Consider the following 19,526-nt stretch of genomic DNA (forward strand, 5'->3'; position numbering starts at 1 on the left):
CGGATTTATTGTGTGAACTATTTTGTTTGTATGTTTAGGTACGTGTATCTAAACATTTAAACAATACACATGAATATGTATTGCAGGAAACAGTAAATAAAAACATGCATAACAGCTGCTCTTCAGATAGACCAGTATTATTTAAATATTTAATTATTTGAATATTTACGTCCCCGATTTCCTTGGCTATGGCTTGATTTATATTAAACAAGCTTTTGCCCGCGGCTTCGCCCGCGTGAATTTTCCACGGGGACAGTTATTTTTCCGGGATGAAAGATGTCCTCAATACTTCAAACTATACATGTATGCAAAATTACGAGAAAATTGGTTGAAAAATATGGAAGAGTTAACAAATTTACTTTCGCATTTATAACATGAGTTAGGATACTGACAGGCAGCTAGCCAATCACGCTATGGGATGAATCTCTAGTTTATAGCCCTTTCCCTTGATTTATTTATTTACGATATGCGTGGGAGGAGAAGCAGTATCCAATGTTTAATTTCGCTCCCAAACGAACATGGAATTCACATCACATGATGCAAAAATATGATATCACACCGCCATAAAATGAGTAACGCTATTAAACACCAATAAATTAATTAACTATCACGCACTGTCGTATGGGCACTCATTCATTCGTGAGTGGTGATTCATTGCGCTTCCTGCCATTGTACGAATTGTACTTACCCAAACCATTGACCTGATCGACTATGATAGCGAAATCCGGACAAGTATAGTTGGAACCGTGATACCATACGATTTGATGTTTTCTGTAATATTCTATTTTATGTACAGTCAACATTACATCAAGTTACCCTGCATGAATCTCTATCGTGCGGTAATAGCAGCGATGCAATGCGATTTTGGGTAGGTTGATGTGATGTTGACTGTTTTTTTTTTTTTTTCATTTATTTTGGCACGTAACAGTCATCATACAGGATAACCGCCATAACATACCTACTGTGCATAGTACACACTACATCTTTCATATAACTCCTACTTGTGAGGTTGTCTGTAAAAGATTGCGTCCGCGTCACCGCCTTAGTACCTATATTAATATTGTCATACCTATATGTACCTACTTCTGTAATAATGAAGGTACTCAGAAAGCACAATTTTCAAATCGAAGGTGGTTACTTAACCGTGCCCAAGGCGCAAGGATTTAGTTACCGTCTTAGATTTGATACACCAATGGTGAAGGCTCCAGGCGAAATTTGAATACGTAAATTAAGCACAAGAAAAAGAATGATTTGATGAACTTATTCTATTTATTAGTACCTAGGTATATCGTATCGTTTAGTTACTCAAATGGGGTAATGTGTATTGTGTAACAAAACAAACGCATAAAATACTTTATGATTTAATATGAATTTCCTAACAGATTTAGCCTGTTCAATTCAAAACGAATGCATGGAGCATTTTTATTTATTTACTACTTAGCTACCGTCCCGTGGCTTCGCTCTCGCTCTTGACTTCGCTTATAAAAAGTACTCTATGTGTAAATCCAGGTAATATTCTATCCATGTACCAAATTTTATAACAATCGGTCCTGTAGATTTTGCGTGAAAGAGTAACAATAATACACACACACATACATCCTCAAAAACTTTCGCATTTATAATATAAATTAAGTATGAGCACCCAAAAACGTTATTTATGTGTATGTTTGTATTCGCGAGAGAGCAAACCGAATAATAATCTACAACTATATTTCCACTTCACCTAGAATGATGTCTGGCATGAACGCTGCAATGTCGATTTTATAAAACAAATGGTATATTTGGGTAGATAAAGTACTTATAGTTACAAAATACACACACGCCTTTACCTGTTTACAAAATTTCAAAATCGTTATTAAATATAAGTAGGTAATTAATTACCTATTTACTTAATAATTTGATGTGTGGTGTGCAAATGTTTAAATGTCTCCTATCATTCCGTGATCATCTCCGACTTATCGTGTAATTTAGATTTGCATAACATCAATCCGATTCGACCTCCAAATCGAATAACCTCAACGTAATCGTAAATACAACATTAACCAATATTTACGTACACGTTACAGCACCCTGGAAATAAGTACGGGTACATTAATTTGGCACAGCAACATGTTTACTAAACGGAACTACGAATCTACTACTACTAACAACTTTGTTTTCGTATGCAAGGCACTAATCTAAAAATAATTTATCGATGCACAGTTACTTCGCTCACGTTGGACGGAACGCACGCGTCTAACCGAAAATGTTGGTGAAACTTGGCCCCTATTTGTCTTACGCTGATGTCGATATGTTGAGGGGTAAAGAACTTAATAATTACGCAACAGAATGCGTAATACCCAGACGTCCGAAGCGTGGTCTGCCTCCGCTACCAGAAGACAAGGAATGCAGCAATATTGAGTTAAATAAATGCAGGACGCAGAAGAGACGCAGAAGTAGACGACAATACCTAAGTCTACCAGCGTTGCCTGAGGAATGTTGAACTATTTGTACCTTGATACCTGTGAAGTGATACTTTTGTCCTGTTCCATCTGCGGAACAACTGCGTGTCAGTGTTTCTGACGTCGTCGATGAAGATAGAAAGTGTTTTCTTAAAACGAGTACTTTGTACTCGTTTTTGTATACTATGTTCTTGTGATTTAGTTCCTGAAGGATTGAACGTAAATATTCTTAATGTAACTTAAATTTATTTATGTGTTAAAAACAAAGTACACATTTTATAGTGTTATTTCTTGCAGAAATTATAAGACTTGTGATTGATCTAGTCAGTCATAATAATGTTATCTTTTGAGTGTATATAAATGTTATTGTATTATTGCAAGTATTATTGTAGCATTTAATATATATAAGTGCCAATTAGGTACTTTCCTTTCATGTCATATCACTTTCAGTTTCATAACTGAAACAAAGCTTAGAGAACCTTATAGAAGTTCTAAATTAGTGATGGCAATTAAAATGTTAGATGAAATTTCAAAAATTAAGTAGGTACCTGTATCTTACATACTGAATGTAATGAGTTTACGAGTAAAGGTCACATGATCATCTGACATTTAGAAACAAACAGGTACACATTCAGACTGTCTGCACATCAATTAATCGAAGGACTTTTCAATATCATATCGAGAAAAAATTGGTTATTCAACATTTATCCTACTAATATTATAAATGCATGTAGATATGTGTGTATGTTTGTGACACTTTCATGAAAAATCTACTGGACGGATTGTTATGAAATTTCGAGTAGAATAAAACCCGGAATAACGGAATAATTTTTATCCTGAAATTTCCACACGAGCGGAGCCAAGCTGTTTCATAAGTTGGTACATAAAGATTTACTGCACTTTAGCACTTAAGCTATACCTAATAATAATTATTTATATTATATTATTTATACGTAAAATATTCTGTCTAGTTTAACGTTTTAAAGTTCGTAAGTTTTAATTTAAAGTTACTGCCAATAATTTGAGCATCAAACATTGTTGTATAATCGACGTAGAAATAAGTTTTAATAAGATGTGACCTTGTACATTTTACGATAGGTATGATTTGTGAGTTACCTCTCTATATTTTTGTTACAAGTTATTTTAACAGATTAGATTATTCTAAATTCTGTTAACAGCTATAGAGAGCTGTTCATATAAAATTACTTATTGTGTATTCTATGTATCTAAGTAAGTGTGACTAGTTTTCACGGGTTTTTTTTACTCTATTTCATGAAGTAGGTACCTAAATATTTATATTTTAATATATGTAATGAAAGTAAAGAAAAAATAGGTAATTATGTAAGTACGACAGCTTTCTGTAGTGTTGAAACTGTGATAAAAAATGTGGGTTCTTAATGTAAGATCTTTTTTATTAAATCATATTTATCACAATAACTAATGTTTTATTTCTTTAGCTCCTGACATTACTCTTGTGTTTAACTGAACTATTTAAAAAAAGTTTTAATGCTTTTAACTGAATATATCATCACTACTATAAAACAAAATGGCTTCCCGCTGTCTGTCACTACAGACCTATGGTTAGATTTTTAAAATTACGTAACGGATTTTGATACGGGATTGTGATTCTTGAGGACTGTACTATATATACTTGATTTACCTGAGAGAAGTCGGGTCGGGCCACTAGTAAGATAATTTAATTTTCGATAAACACAGTTACTGCTACTGGACAATTTCAACATAAAATGGCGGCATGATATGAATAAATAATAAATAAGTAGTTATTTAATAACTGATTATGTAAACTTTTCCCGCGCCTTTTCTACTTTTCATATCAAATATTACGTTCTCGGAAATAATATCAATATTAAGAGTGATGAGTGATCTCTAACCTAGGTACCTACTCTTATATACTTACCCTGAGATGCTGCACAGGCAGCAACTGAGGAAAAACCATTTATTTATTTTTAGCCATCCCAAGTCTCTCATTATTATTTTTAAGTAGTTCTATCACCAGCACCAGTATATAACCATAACAAAGCTGATTAATATAATGTCAACTAATCAATGGCGTCGACTCAACGACCACTATGTTAATTGTGTGTTGTTTCGTCTCGTTTGTTTGCGGTCGTAAACACGTGAAACATGCGTGAAACGAAACGTACGCGCTGCACGCACCCACGCGCTTCGTAGAAAGCGCGCGTCATCATGAAACGTAATGATTTTCATTGTTTATAATGGCCGCCAGTTTTCTGAGAAATATTTAGCTTTCGGTATATGTAGCTAGTATGAAAATAAGAGGAAAATGAAAACAAATTTGCTTACAGGAAAAACTTTTTGAAAATGTTTGATCACCAAAGGTTTTGTTCGAGTATAGTTCATACAACAAGAACCTTAATATTGCATACTATAAAAAAACAACATATATGTACTTATTTAATATATGGCGCCAACACGCCATTTTATCAGCAGATAATTTTTACTGTTGCATTTTGTTAGGAAATTTTTTCTTATCAAACTTATCAGTGTGGTCGGTATCTTGAGAATTTTTCCAAAGGAGCCTAGTTAGCTTACATATTTACATATGTCAAATACTTGTATTTACATGCATATATATTTTATATACGACATATATAGATTATAGCATTATTTAAATAAGGTAAAGGAAATGCAACCACAGCTGGTCCATAGATTACAGAAATAACTTGTCTTATTACATTTGCTTACGTTACAATTTCAGCAAAAGTCACTTGTATTTTGAAATGTATTTGTTTTATTTTGTATTATTCCTGTTTTCTTAAAATAAAATAGTTTTTAATTATTTATTAATAATAATATTTCTAAACGACGTAAGTAGTATATCAAGTATATTATTGTAATAACAGAGATTTACTTTATAAGTTGAAATAAATGATTTTTAAAAATACGAAAGGAAAATGGTGGTTTGTTTCGTGAAGCTGTGAAGTTCAATAACATAAATAAAACGCAATTAACACACCCCCACTACTAACCTACTACAATCATAGCTATGTATAAACAATAACATTATTGTGTGACGTAATTAAATATGTCCAATCAATTAAACTAATTCGATTTCATATGATATTTAATCATTTCATGGAGATAATTTCTCTTATGGACCTAATCTGTGATTTATATCGACATCATTTATCTATATGTTATATCAATTAAGTAAATGTTTTTTAAACGGTTTTATCTAGTTTGAGATGTTTATTACACGCTTTTTACATGGAAGTCGTATTAGGCGATTAAGGGAAGAAAAGCCTTGACAGTTGACAGGCAATAACAGCATTCCCAGTGAGTTGACGTCAGGCAGGCGGTCCTTTGTAAAACCACTATTGAATCTAAAAAAATAACCTCGAATTTCAAAGCCGAGACTACACAATACTAGAAACATGCTCAGATGAGAAAGAATCCTTTTACATTTGTTTGAATAAGTAGTTTAGGAACGAACAAATAAACAAAACAACACCACAGATTATATAATACTTCCAGTGCAACGCCTTACCTTACAGCCTGACAGATTGACCATTATCTCTGACGTCACGGCACGCGTATATAGGCGTATATTATGTAGTTGTTTATAAAAAATATACATATATTTACGTTTTACGACGCGCACGTGGATCGAAACGCTTTGATAGCGTTTTAATTATTATTTTTTGTTAGTTCAACGTCAGTTTTATGACACGCTGATATAGCTAAACCCACCCACAATTTTGATCGATATGCGGTCATACGTCAAGATATAGCTACTATCATTATTCTCAGCTAACATTTTTACTTTTGATTGAACCAAAATTTTATTTATTTACAAGTTTATTTACACGAAATATGACACAGGATAATACTAATTGTACATAGGTGCTGCTTATTTTTAAAGAAATCTCTTCCAGTAGACCCGAGAGAGTTGAGCAATGAGCATATATTTTAAACTAAAGGTAAATTTAATGAAAAAAGTAATAAACCTACATTTAAAAAAAAAACATAAATACAGCCTGTCAAAAAGTGAAGAAAATAAATTATAATGCTGTCTCCTGTTTACTGGCAACACTGGGCGTCCAACCAATCTTGACCATCATATTTGGCATTGCAACGACAAAAACATCCAGTTCGTTAAATTCTGTTTAACGGTTTTCTCTTTCATGACAAACTGTACATATAGGTACACATTCCTTGAAAGCGGCCTTCCATAGCCTGTGAACCAACAGATACCTAGCCATAAATAACTTTAATCGGTTTTGTTCTTTGACCTACATACTGTGGCCTTACAGTTTGATCATTAGATATGTTATCAAGGGCTCGCCGTGCCATGTAGTTTGTTTTAAACTTCCCGATTATCCAACATGTTTTAATTATGGAACATCTGGCCGGGCCTATGATTTATCAAAAATTGGTTCATGTAAAAAGCAAGTCGTGAGTCATCCTGCTTTAAAAAAATGCGAGTTATAACGACCTAATTAAGCTATACGTATAACATTCATTTAAACGCTGCAGTAGTGAGAGGTAATGGATAGGTATATGCCTAATACATAAGACTGTAACTGGAACGAACGATATGGAAAAAAATATAGTAATGTCGAAATTGCAATGTATTTGAGTAAGTCCATGTGCTGCTCACTGTACCTGTTTCGCTTTGTTTATCTGTTACCCCGTGGGATTTACACGCTGCGTAGGCACCTACTAGTACATAGTATATACTTACAGGTCGTAGAATAAACAATGTGGATTTATATTCTGTCCGGAACAGTAATATAATGGGCGCCTGGGGATACCATACTGTGGTCAAAGTTGTTTGTATGCAAATCTCTTGCTCCGCGTAACTGATAGGTAAGTACATATATGTAGTTAGATTTTCTGGTTAACGTAAAATTACTCAGTAACCCTCCATTTGTTCAACATTTTCTACATAAATGAAATTTTATATCATGAATTCTAAGATAAATAAGTAGGTAGGTACCTATGTAAATAGCCATCCCACCTTATAATTGTACCTTCAAATTGCCTACTTAAAAAGGTCAAACAGGCCTCCAGGAAGTTAAGGTTTATCAATAGGAATTTAGTTTTTTAATCTGATATTTTGCAAATCATTTTAGTAACTTTTTCATCTGCTAATAAGTTAGATACATTAATCAACATTACATTAAAATCAACATTAAATGACATTCAACATTAAAAAAGTTAATATTTCAATAAGTATTTTAAAATTTGTCCAATCAGTTGATATTTACGACGTGATAACAAATGATATTTCTAGATTGTACCGGTACGCGCTAATTTTCACCAGTGTTGAGGTGGACCATATTTTTCTTTTTTGTTAATCTATGATGTGGAGGTAACGGGTCGGTGTCAATAAAAATATTATAGTATAATCTTTTACATAAGATATGTATAATCATTATATCTTGCACGCTGGAGGCAAATGACAGAGCTATTACCGCAGCCACATATTGGTTGAAAATTGTAACAGAATGTTTAATTTTCTTTGTCTATGGTACTATTATTATAAAGAGGTACTTAAGCGTTTGTGAGGCGGGTAATCTCCGAAACAACGGAACCGATTTCAGAAATTCTTTCGCCATTAAAAAGGTACATTATCCAAGAATGCTATAGGCTATATTTTGAAGGCCCGGGCAACATCTAGTCTGACATAATTTGATAATAATTAGGTAATGAGTTGTCCAGACAACGCACTTGGGACTCACGTGAGTCCCAAGTGCGTTGTCTGGACAACTCATCTTCATAAACAAAATTAGGGCGGCCAATGTCTGTATTGACCGACAAAGTGATTAAGGCTGCCTACAGTAATGGAAAAATCAATCATCCATTTCAGATACGACTATTCTTATAGTAAGTATACTTACCTATACATATATATTTTAGTAGGTATTGGTACGGTTTTTTATTTCCTTAAAGGTAACAAAATAGGGTTGGTTTCATCTACTATAAACTGTCATAAAAAAGTTAAAACATACTTCATGTCTCGTTCTGTCAATGTCAAATTTACACACAAACATACTTCAACTAAAAGTATACGTTTTTTATGAATAACATGTTGCATATATAGGCCCAATCTATTTTAAGATGATATATTATGCCGACTGACCGTGGAGTGTGCCGTGTGAATGACAACAAATGGGAATACCTATCTCATAAATGAAAACATTGAAAACACCCACACAAACCACATCGATCCCAAAACGCAATAAGTGTCTGTTAGTATTTGCTAAATAAATGACGAAAACTTAAACTTTTGATACAATTAGGGTATTATCCATTAAGTTATACCCTTTCACAGCAAAATGGCTCAACACGATAATAAAATAGAAATAGTATACAAACATCGATAACTTCTCATTATACAGACAGCTGACGTACACACAATGTTAATACAGAATCGTTTATCGTCGATCGTGATGGTGTGATAAGCTTAATCTTAGCGACCTAAGGCTGGCCGAAGTCTAAGTAAATTTAATGGTCGAATATGAATACGTTTTTTATAAGAAAAATTGGACCCCAGATTTAATTATCTTCAGTGAAATCTTTTTGCATTCCCAAAAATCATGCCTGTGCAGTAAACCGCGTGCGTATCATAATAATGCATTGTTATAGAAACGGAAGCTACTGAAATTGCAAGATTTGTTTACAGGTGGAAAGACAGGACAGCTCAAACTAAATAAAAATTAGTCAAACCGATGAATTTTCCCTGTTAAAAGAAGATCGATCGAGCGGCTTTGTTTTATACTATGTATTAAGTCCTTACATAAGAAATTGGCATTTTGTAACACTGGCCACTTTAATCACAAATTTCTCCTCTTTAGTCAGGAATTCCAAATTCTAATTTATACAGCTATTTACATATATATGACTGCTGCGTTACATTACTTAACCGGCACAATAATGAAGGGTTTTTAAATCAAATCAATACCTGTGATGAAAAGTGGATTCTCTACGATAATCGCAATGGCTGGTCCCTGGCCAGCCAGCCAAATCCTGCCCCAAGCGAAAATTGACCCAAAAAAAGTTACTTGTAAGCGTTTGGTGGACTAGTGCCGGTGTCGTTCATTACAGTTTTCTCAAATCTGACCAGACGATTACGGCAGACGTCTATTATCAGTAATTACAAACTATGATGGAAAAGCTAGCTGCTAAACAACCGAGGCTGGTCAATCGCTCCACGCCACTGCTGCTTCACGACAATGCTGGACCACACACTGCACAACAGACGGCTACCAAATTCGAGAAGTTTCAATTGGAATGTCTAAGACATCCACCGTACTCCCCGGACCTTACTCCAACAGATTACCATTTTTTTTTTCGAAATTTGGATAACTTCTTTCAAGGGAAAAAATTCAACTCCGATAGGGCAGTCCAAACCGCCTTCAAAGATTTTATTGATTCCCGTCCGAATGGTTTTTTAGTAAAGGGATCAATGAACTATCTTTAAGATGGCAAAAGTGCATAGATAATAATGGTTCCTACTTTGATTAAATAAATATATTATATTAAAAAATATTCGACTTTTTGTCCCCCTATACCAAACACCAATTTCATATGTAAGGACCATAACCTACCTAGACACTCGAATATGAAAATGGATTGAAGCAATTTTTTATTAAAATTTTATAACTCAAACTGTAACGCCGTACTAGCTGAAATAGGCATCATAATTTTCATCAAGTATCCATGTATGCTTGCATTTTTCAGTCCTTGTCTTGAGTGAGAGGCTGACCTAATGTAAAGCGTTATTGAAGTGCTAAATGCTCAGTTGGATGTAAGCCAGATACGAACGCCATAAATAGTAAGTATTATGTCCTTATAGAACAAATTGGAACCAAAGTACAATCGAGATTTTAAATTCGGCGTAGGTATGGCGATTTTCCTTGAAATTAGATCTATTTGTTGTGTTTATATTGTAAATGTGAAAGTTTGTGAGGATGTAGGTGTGTATGTTTCACGCAAAATGTACTGAACGGATTGTTATGAAATTTGGTACACGGGTAGAATATAACCCGGAATAACACATAGGGTAATTTTTATCTCGGTATTCTCACGGGATCGAAGCCCCGGGACGCAGCTTAGTAACTTAAACGGAATACTAATTCTATAAGTAGTGTTATTTCTAAAATTTGATAAATTAATGAAGTTGATACTTAACTAGGTACCAAAGAATCCTCTCCAATAACGTCATCAAATGGAAATCGTACTGTGGCTACTCCGATCTGATGAAAAGTAGATAATTCCTGAATCAATGAATCCGGTTGTAACTAGATGTGATTGATGGAACGATTTGCAGCCATTAAAAATGGTTTGTATGAAAACGAGTCGTTTTATGATGACTCATGAATATTCTTGTTTAATTGGCTGATGTTTTTTTTTTTTCAGAGAATTTGACATTTGTATGATGATGATGTCATACATTTTGTCATCATGTAGGCGCAGAAGTGGATACCCTAAAGATTCAGTTGTAGTTATACGACCACCGTCTGACGGCCGGCCGGCCTACATTTGTGGAAATGCAATTATTGTCAAAACGTTTTATCCCTTTGTCGCCTGGTACGACATCCACGGAAGGGATATGGAGCAGTCTTATTCTAAGTGAGACACGATGCAGAACTTGAACTACTTATAATACTTAACTAATAACTTTTAAATAACATCCGATCCGATTTATTTTTACATAGTAAAAACTAAGGGTAGATTGCGAAAGTCAACTTTGACGTTAATTTTAATCTGCACGCCGCCGTTGACATTTAAATTGACTGGTGCAACGCACCCTAACAATAACTAAAACTAACTAACTTAAAAATAACTTTTATAAAAAAAAGCAACCTGCACTGCTGCACAACACACAGACAGGTCTAAAGTCCGCCATTTTACATTTACGTCAAGTTCAAAGGTCACCACCTGTCACAACACAACATTAACCGGAATCAAATTGGCGCTAAAATTTCCACCACGCTCTTCTGGGATCTAATGGAAATAATTATGAGCCAGGCGCTGCCTACGCAGATGCTGAAAGCCATTACGGAAATGGCAATTAAAATATTTGATTACCGACTCTCATAATTATTGCATAAAACAATCTGGTTATGTGTTACTTTTCACATTAGTGTCCCCTCTAGTATATTTTATCGTTACTAGAGGCCCGTCCAGGCTTCACTTGGGTAAAACATAATAAATTATACATCTAAACCGTCTTTAGGAATCACACTTTCTGTTGGTGAAAATCGTAAAAAATCCGTCACGTATAGATTTTGAGTTTATCGCGTTCATATAAACAGATGCGACACGGTGAATTCTTTTTGTAATCAGGATTTTTCGAAGGAATGTATATGTAAATCCTGGCTGGATTGTAATAATTATGTTTTACTTATAAATAAACTAGTTGTTCGCCGCGAACTTGCATCTCGCGAACACAATATTTTTTTTTACAAAATTGTGATTGTCCGCATGAACTTAAAAAAAATCTGGGTCAGGGTCAGGTTGTGGGTTCTTACATATCTTTAAAATTTCATCAGACCAACGATTCAAAAGTTATCGAACGAACGAACGAACAAAGAAACATACATACAAAAGCAATATTTTTGGCCCAAGTAGAATTGTAGACCTCGTTCGCTTCGATCGGTCGGTCAATAAACGTGTCAACATTTTAGCCCGTCGACATAGTAGGATGATCTTGTTAATTAACCTTTGAATATTGTATAAATCTCAATTTCTCCATACCTATTTGGATATTTATTAATTCCTCTATCCCGTTGGTGATAGTGTAAAAAATGTTCAGTTAGATTGTAGTACCTAGGTTCATCAGCCATTTTAATGTCTTCAGTTGAATTAAAAAATGTCCGACTGTGTTTAGCCTCATATGCACTCACTCACCTGAGTGAAAAGAAAAAATACACTAATGAAACCACGACCTCATGCAAATTTGCGCATTAATGCAAAACGCATCCTTTTGAAGCGCGTTGAAAATTCCACGCAGGTCTGTCTAATTAGTAAGCAAAGTCACCTTCTGGTTCATTGACCTTGGCACCATTTAGTGGAGACAAGTAGATATATTCACCAAAATTAAGGTTATTTTGTCCCAAATTGGGAAAACACGATGTTCAGAATTTATTTAAGTAAGCTATAATGAAGTAAGAAAATATAGAGGTAAATTTACTGTAAACTTATAAATATTTTGTCCAAACAAAAGTGATAATTTTACGGACTAATAAATAAACCTGAAACACATAGAATATTTTAAAATCAAGTTAAGAAATTATTTGGCAATTTCGATTAGATTTTATCTTATTAAATGGAGCCTGGAGCCATCGATAAAATGTCGTCGCTTACATTTAGAGAGAATCGTGTGAGAATAGTAAAAACATAGGTATTTTCTAAATAGTTATATAAAATTGGCTAGCAGCAAATATATTGAATATTTGATAAAATAAGTAATGTACATACCTACTATTAAGTAATTATATTACCGTGAGATCGTTGCCAACAAAAACATAGATATCTACTTTGTTTGTTCATGACACAGTTCAATATGCGCAGTCGCCATCTATATGGTTGGATGCTATTGGAGAGTCCTGTTGCTTCGAGAATCATCTGCGTCTCCATAGATAACATAACTAGATAGAAACTCAATCGTGATGATATGAAAATATTCCAAAATCAAGCGGGAATTTAACATACGCCCCTATCTATACAGGACAGTGCTCATAACCTCTGAGCTATTGAGACCATGCCAGTTCGCCCAGCACGGAAGTGATTTCAAAAATATTTTTATACTAGCTGCGTCCTAAGACTTCGCTCCCCTGAGAATAAATATAAATAAATAAATATATTAGAACAAATCACACAGATTGAGCTAGCCTCAAAGTAAGTTCGAGACTTGTGTTATGGGATACTATATTTTATAACAAATACATATATAGATAAATATCCAAGACCCGGGCCAATCAGAAAAAGATCATTTTCCATCATGACCCGACCGGGGATCGTACCCGGAACCTCTCGGTTCAGTGGCAAGAACTTTACCACTGCGCCACCGAGGTCGTCAAAGAATGTCGGGATAAATAGTACCCTATGTTATTCCAGATTATATTCTACCCGTGTACCAAATTTCATAACAATCCGTTCAGTAGATTTTGCGTGAAAGAATAACAAACATTACACACATACATCGTCACAACTTTTGCATTTATAATATTTGTAGGATTTGGTGTTCAACATACAACATAGGTACTTACTTAATTAAAATAAAATGACACAGTTGAAATTATTTATATCGCTCTATATCTGAGGAAGTGACAGTGTGTGAGAGAGAAAGGCAAGAACGCTTTAGATGTGTCCTTATATCTTGTCTTGCAAGAATTAGTATGGTTCGTCCACACTTTTGGTGAACTCAAACGGATGCCGACGACGAAAGCAGTGGAAAGTGGGAGAGTACATTGCATAAATAAATAAATAAATATATTAGGACAAATCACACAGATTGAGCTAGCTCCAAAGTAAGTTCGAGACTTGTGTTATGGGATACTAACTCAACGATACTATATTTTATAACAAATACATATATAGATAAACATCCAAGACCCGGGCCAATCAGAAAAAGATCATTTTCCATCTTGACCCGACCGGGGATCGAAGCCGGGACCTCTCGGTTCAGTGGCAAGAACTTTACCACTGCGCCACTGAGGTCGTCGTCGCATAGTTTGTATTGACCTTTTTTTACCGCTATGTACTGTACGCTGAAACTGCCAAACCTTGGCAAACTGTTTGCCGATAGATCGGAGTTCACGTATAAACTAAGCTGCAATACCTATTCTAGTAAATATTTTGTCAGTGTGTTTATCCCTGACGAATTAGCATCGATCGCCCTACATACGTAACAGAGTGGTCGTCACTCCATCACTAGAATGATCCAGCAATATGACTCGTCTCCGCCAAGGAAAACAGACATGATTTGTTATGTACCCACAAAAGGGGAAGATTCATAAATTGAATGACGTTAAAACGTCTTTTCGGATATTTATTTTCTGTCAATAATGTTTTTGTAAACATGGCCTTCAAGTTAACTCTGTCTACCCCGTAAAGGAATTGAATTTGAATTTTAACTACCCTATATGGATATTTATGGCTATCTTAGCTGAGGTTTTAGTAATAGGGTGAATTTACAATGCATTTATGCAGCGATGATGATTGATGTGCAGTGTGTAGAAGATGGCGAAAAAATTAAGCATCTTTTTCAACTTTAGTGGTACCAACACTCTAAAGTTCATTTACATTCAATAAAAAGAATAAAGTATTTATTTTTCGTAATAAATCCTACACAAATAAAAGTAAAAACGTTGTTATAATAGATGGAAAATCACCTCGGAGGTCACTAAGTGGGTTCACTCGTTAGACATAGAAGTGACATAGAAATACCTACATAAAAACACACAATAACAAACAAAACCACGTGGACTGTCATGTGTTTGTGTAGTCAGCAACGTACTCTGTTCATTAACATCGTAAACTATGAATAAGTTTTCAGTAAACACCAGTTACAGGAAGATAAAGCCGAAGTATATCTGGTATCGATGACGTATTGACGACCTCGGTGGCGGATTGGTAATGTGCTTGCCTCTGAACCGAGAGGTCCCGGGTTCGATCCCCGGTCGGGTCATGATGGAAAATGATCTTTTTCTGATTGGCCCGGATCTTGGATGTTTATCTATATATGTATATGTTATAAAATATAGTATCGTTGAGTTAGTATCCCATAACACAAGTTTCGAAGTTTCAGTAGGGCTAACTCGATATATGTGATTTGTCCGTATATATTTAATGTATTTATTTGTTATTTATAAGTGTACTCGTAATATGTGTATATGTAAGTAGGTATATGATTGTAATTTAGGTCAATCGATAACTAAGACCGTGAAATTTTGTATTGTATGCGGCATCTAACGCACCTGTCTATTTTCACATTCATTCAGACATATTTATTTTTAATTAAAAAAGAAATTGTCTCTGAATAAAACTGGAATAAAACGAAGAATTTATGGATAGAATTAACACGATTTAAAATAATTATTGTGTTAGGGTTTAAGGGTGAGAGTATTTATATGGTAATGGCAAAAGATCCTAAGACACAAATCGGCAACGCGCGTGTGACACCCCTGGTGGTGCAGTTGTTGATAGGCTATGGTGACCACTTACCATCAGATCGGCGGTATAAAAAATAAGAAAAAATCTAAAATTAATAAACTTTAGACTTTTATTACAAAAGTATTAAATAAGAGTAGGCAATGACTATTTCTTTTCGATTTGACACTATAAGATGCGATACAAGAATTGCTAGTTTATTTCTGAACGATAAGAATGAATAAGTTTATGTGATAACATTTACACAAAAATAAATTTAAATAAAATGATTTCACGTAAGTACCTTAATAAATAGTTAATTCAAAGAACGAATAAATTTACGGTTCGATTGAGAGGTCATTGACCTGGCGGCCATGATGAATATCTGGAAACTATTACCGGGAAACTGGAAAAACTTGGCACGTTCCGTTGATGTTCGCATCTCTGCTCTGAAGTTTACGCACGGTCTTAAGTGTTGATGAATTTATTACTTCCATATTATTGTGAAAAAAATGGACGCAAATTAATTGCTACTTGAAGATTGGCTTCAGTATATGGTAGGATTTTATAAAAGAAGTTGATTGAGACATTTGAATTAATTTTATACCTAATAAATCGAATAAATTTTTAAAACGTACGAAAAACATAAATCTTTTTAATGGAAACTTTTTGGAACTATTTTATTCTTGTCATAAAGTAAAAGACATCGTTCGTCACATCTTTATAACTGCTTTTTAACGACCAGACTTTCAGCAGTATTGCTCTTTGCTATTACAAAGCACAACTCAGCCGCGACAAAAACATTATTGACGTCTATGTCTAGCTAGAAATTTATTCATATAACGTCTGTATGCGGGAACACCAGACAACATAATACTAAAACAATACATTCTTGTTCAGATCTGGGCATCAACACTCGACAAGTTGACTTATGTCAACATTCATGTAAAAAGCTACGATTCCAAGTGGCTAACTGTAGCGTTGGGCCACATTACAGTGGGCTGAATCTTTGCGTCACTTCTTGTGGTCGCGTCTTTACGCGCGTCATTCTCAAATTAATTTCACGTGTTATCGCGTTATTTTCGGCATTTCCCTCGAAGCAAAACAATCAGAAAACCAGGCGCTTACACTCTGACGTCAATCCTTTATTCCTAGTGGCCGTTAAGGGCTGTGCAGACGAGTGACTTTTGGTGTATTGGTTTGGTTTATATGGTGATACCAGTTGGTAAGTTGGCTTGAAATTATTGGAAAGAAAACGAAGGACGATAGTAGGCAAAATCACTCCGACCACGATCCTAATTTCGTATATATATATATTATAATTCACGAGGAAGGTTTATGTGTATATAATACGGTTTTACCTCAGCGAAGCCGGGACGGGCTGCTAGTTCAGTCAAGATAATTAGTACTGGTATTAGGATTTTACACTGTACTTATGTTATTGTGTGAGATAAAATGTTCATTTAAGATTATTACTTATAAAGTATCTCGTCTGCGCGGGAGTTTGACCGGGATAGCACCAAGATCTGGGTTATAGCTCTGTTTATGTTAATGTGGTAACACTGTTACGTTGTAAGTGTGCAACTGCAATGTTCTGATTCGCGTTGACGGAAATAGAGCGCAAAGCCGCGATTTTCCCGTGTTCAACCGAATTTAATATAACCAAATTTACAATTACTATAACATATTTAAATAAATTGGTTCAATATGTGATCTAGGAAGAATTTTAATGATACTTACTACTTACGTAAGTCAATTCTATAAGGACATTTTCAAACATTTTCAAGTGAGCACCAATTTTAAATTGCATTTAAAGTACTTATTTCCCGAAATTCAATTTTATATGCGAAATCTATTGAAAGTATTACTTTTATTCCTCAATGCGCACCAATGATTATTAGAGTGTATTAGAATATTTTGTTTTTTACGATCCACGGTAAAAAAAATAGAGCGCTTTTACCGTGGGTGTGCTTTGAGAAATAAATCGTGAACTTCCTATCTAATCTAATACTATTTATAAATGCGAACGTGAGATTGTTTGTTGCCTCTCTAAACATTCGTCTCAATAAACCTTCTTGAAATTTCACATATACCTAGTTAACAGTACGGAGAAGGACATAGGGGACATTTTCATCCCGAAAAACCTGTTCCAGTGGGAAACTCACACAGAGGAAGCCACGAGCAAAAGCTAGTTGTGTATAATGTTTGATTTAGATGTTGGAAAAGTTGCGCTTCGAAGAATGTCACATTTGTTAGCTTTGACATTGATCTAAAATTATATTAACCTAGTCTCCGCTTGTTGCAAACTAAATCAATATCTTGTTAACTGTTGCAAAACCAGCTTTATATACAATATATTGTCTAATAAATTATAATTTATGTGTCTGCTGTGTTCCTGTGTAGCGGATATTGTCTTGTCATAAACACAAAACGGTATTAAGCATAGTGAATCCACAGACGTGAAAACGTTCAATGAAAAACTATAGCTTTTAGTTGCCAGCATTTTTTCATCTCATTATTATTGTCAAAATTGATTTTTTCAATTCACGATTTCCATTTTATCGTATAGACTTAAACAATCGATATAAAAAAGTCGACAGTTTAACACAACAATTGAGTTTTAACGCTAAATTCTTGCACTTATTGAAAATTCTGTAAGGTACATCTCGTCATTTATTATTTTGTTTTGGACAATTGTCTATGAAATACCACATAACACTAATAAATGTTTTATTATCATCGTTAAACCAATGTTATGAAGCCACAAACAATTATCTCATTCTCGAATGTTTCTGGATGCGTTCACTCTCGGATGTTTTGCCCCGAAACCAAGGATCGGCATAAAATTATTATTATTATTTTTGTAAACTAGGGATCTCTTGAAAGTATATGTTCTGTCATTTCAAATATGACACGTTCGGTTCGGTTCAATGTCGTTTTTTAAAATTGTGTATTATCACTAAATTTAAAATTATTTAATTAGCGTCTATGCAGACTTTTGTTTTTTTTAAACGTTCGAATAATATTAAAACTTTATACTATTTTTTTAAAAATTGCAAAAGTTCTGAAGATTTCACGATTTATCCGAAGTTCGGCCGCAATTCTGAGAACTCTAAAAATCCTGACATATGGCTATCCCTATCACGCCCAAATACATAATATAACAATGGAATTATTGAATTCCATTGTTGTAGCTGTATTGAATTCTATTGTAGTAATTGCTGGTGTGAATTTCGATTCGGAATTCACACCAGCAGCGCGGTAATTCCAGCTCAGACAGACACACTCGCTACCTGAGCTCATACATAATTTATTAATGCCAGAATATACATTTCAATCATGTGTCATAAGATGACGAAGTATAGACTAAGGGCTAGTCATTGTTTCTTCGATACATTCATTTATAATTCTTCGCGTGTGTTGTTACAACAAGAAGGTCAAAATAATGTTCTCAAAATATGGGCTAACTCAATGGCTTCATACGTATATATTCATAACCTACTTACATCCTTGTGTTAATAGGTTATTTATACCAATGGTCTTATTTCAAACTATGCTTACCCAAGTCCTTGAAAATTGAAGGAGAAACTGTACGAAAGCGGACAAGGCTCCGATTGATTAGATTATATATTGTTTAATTATAAATTTGTAATTAACTAATAATAAATCATCACTATCATTTCATAGTACAAAAAAAAGTCGCTTCCCGCTTTCTGTCCATATGTGTCCATAGTTTATATAAAACTGTTTAACTTAAATCACATTTATTACCAAAAATTTAAAGATCTTTTAGTTTTGAAAACTTAATTGTACTCGTATATTAAATACGTATGTATTTTATTGAAAATTGATGTAAATAAATAGAAAGGTCTAGCAAAGGGAAAGTTGAAAATGTTCAATAAAACATAGACATAATGAGCAATCTCTTGGCCTACACATCTT

This window comes from Plodia interpunctella, chromosome 20, assembly GCF_027563975.2.
Source record: "Plodia interpunctella isolate USDA-ARS_2022_Savannah chromosome 20, ilPloInte3.2, whole genome shotgun sequence".
NCBI classification, from domain to species: domain Eukaryota; kingdom Metazoa; phylum Arthropoda; class Insecta; order Lepidoptera; family Pyralidae; genus Plodia; species Plodia interpunctella.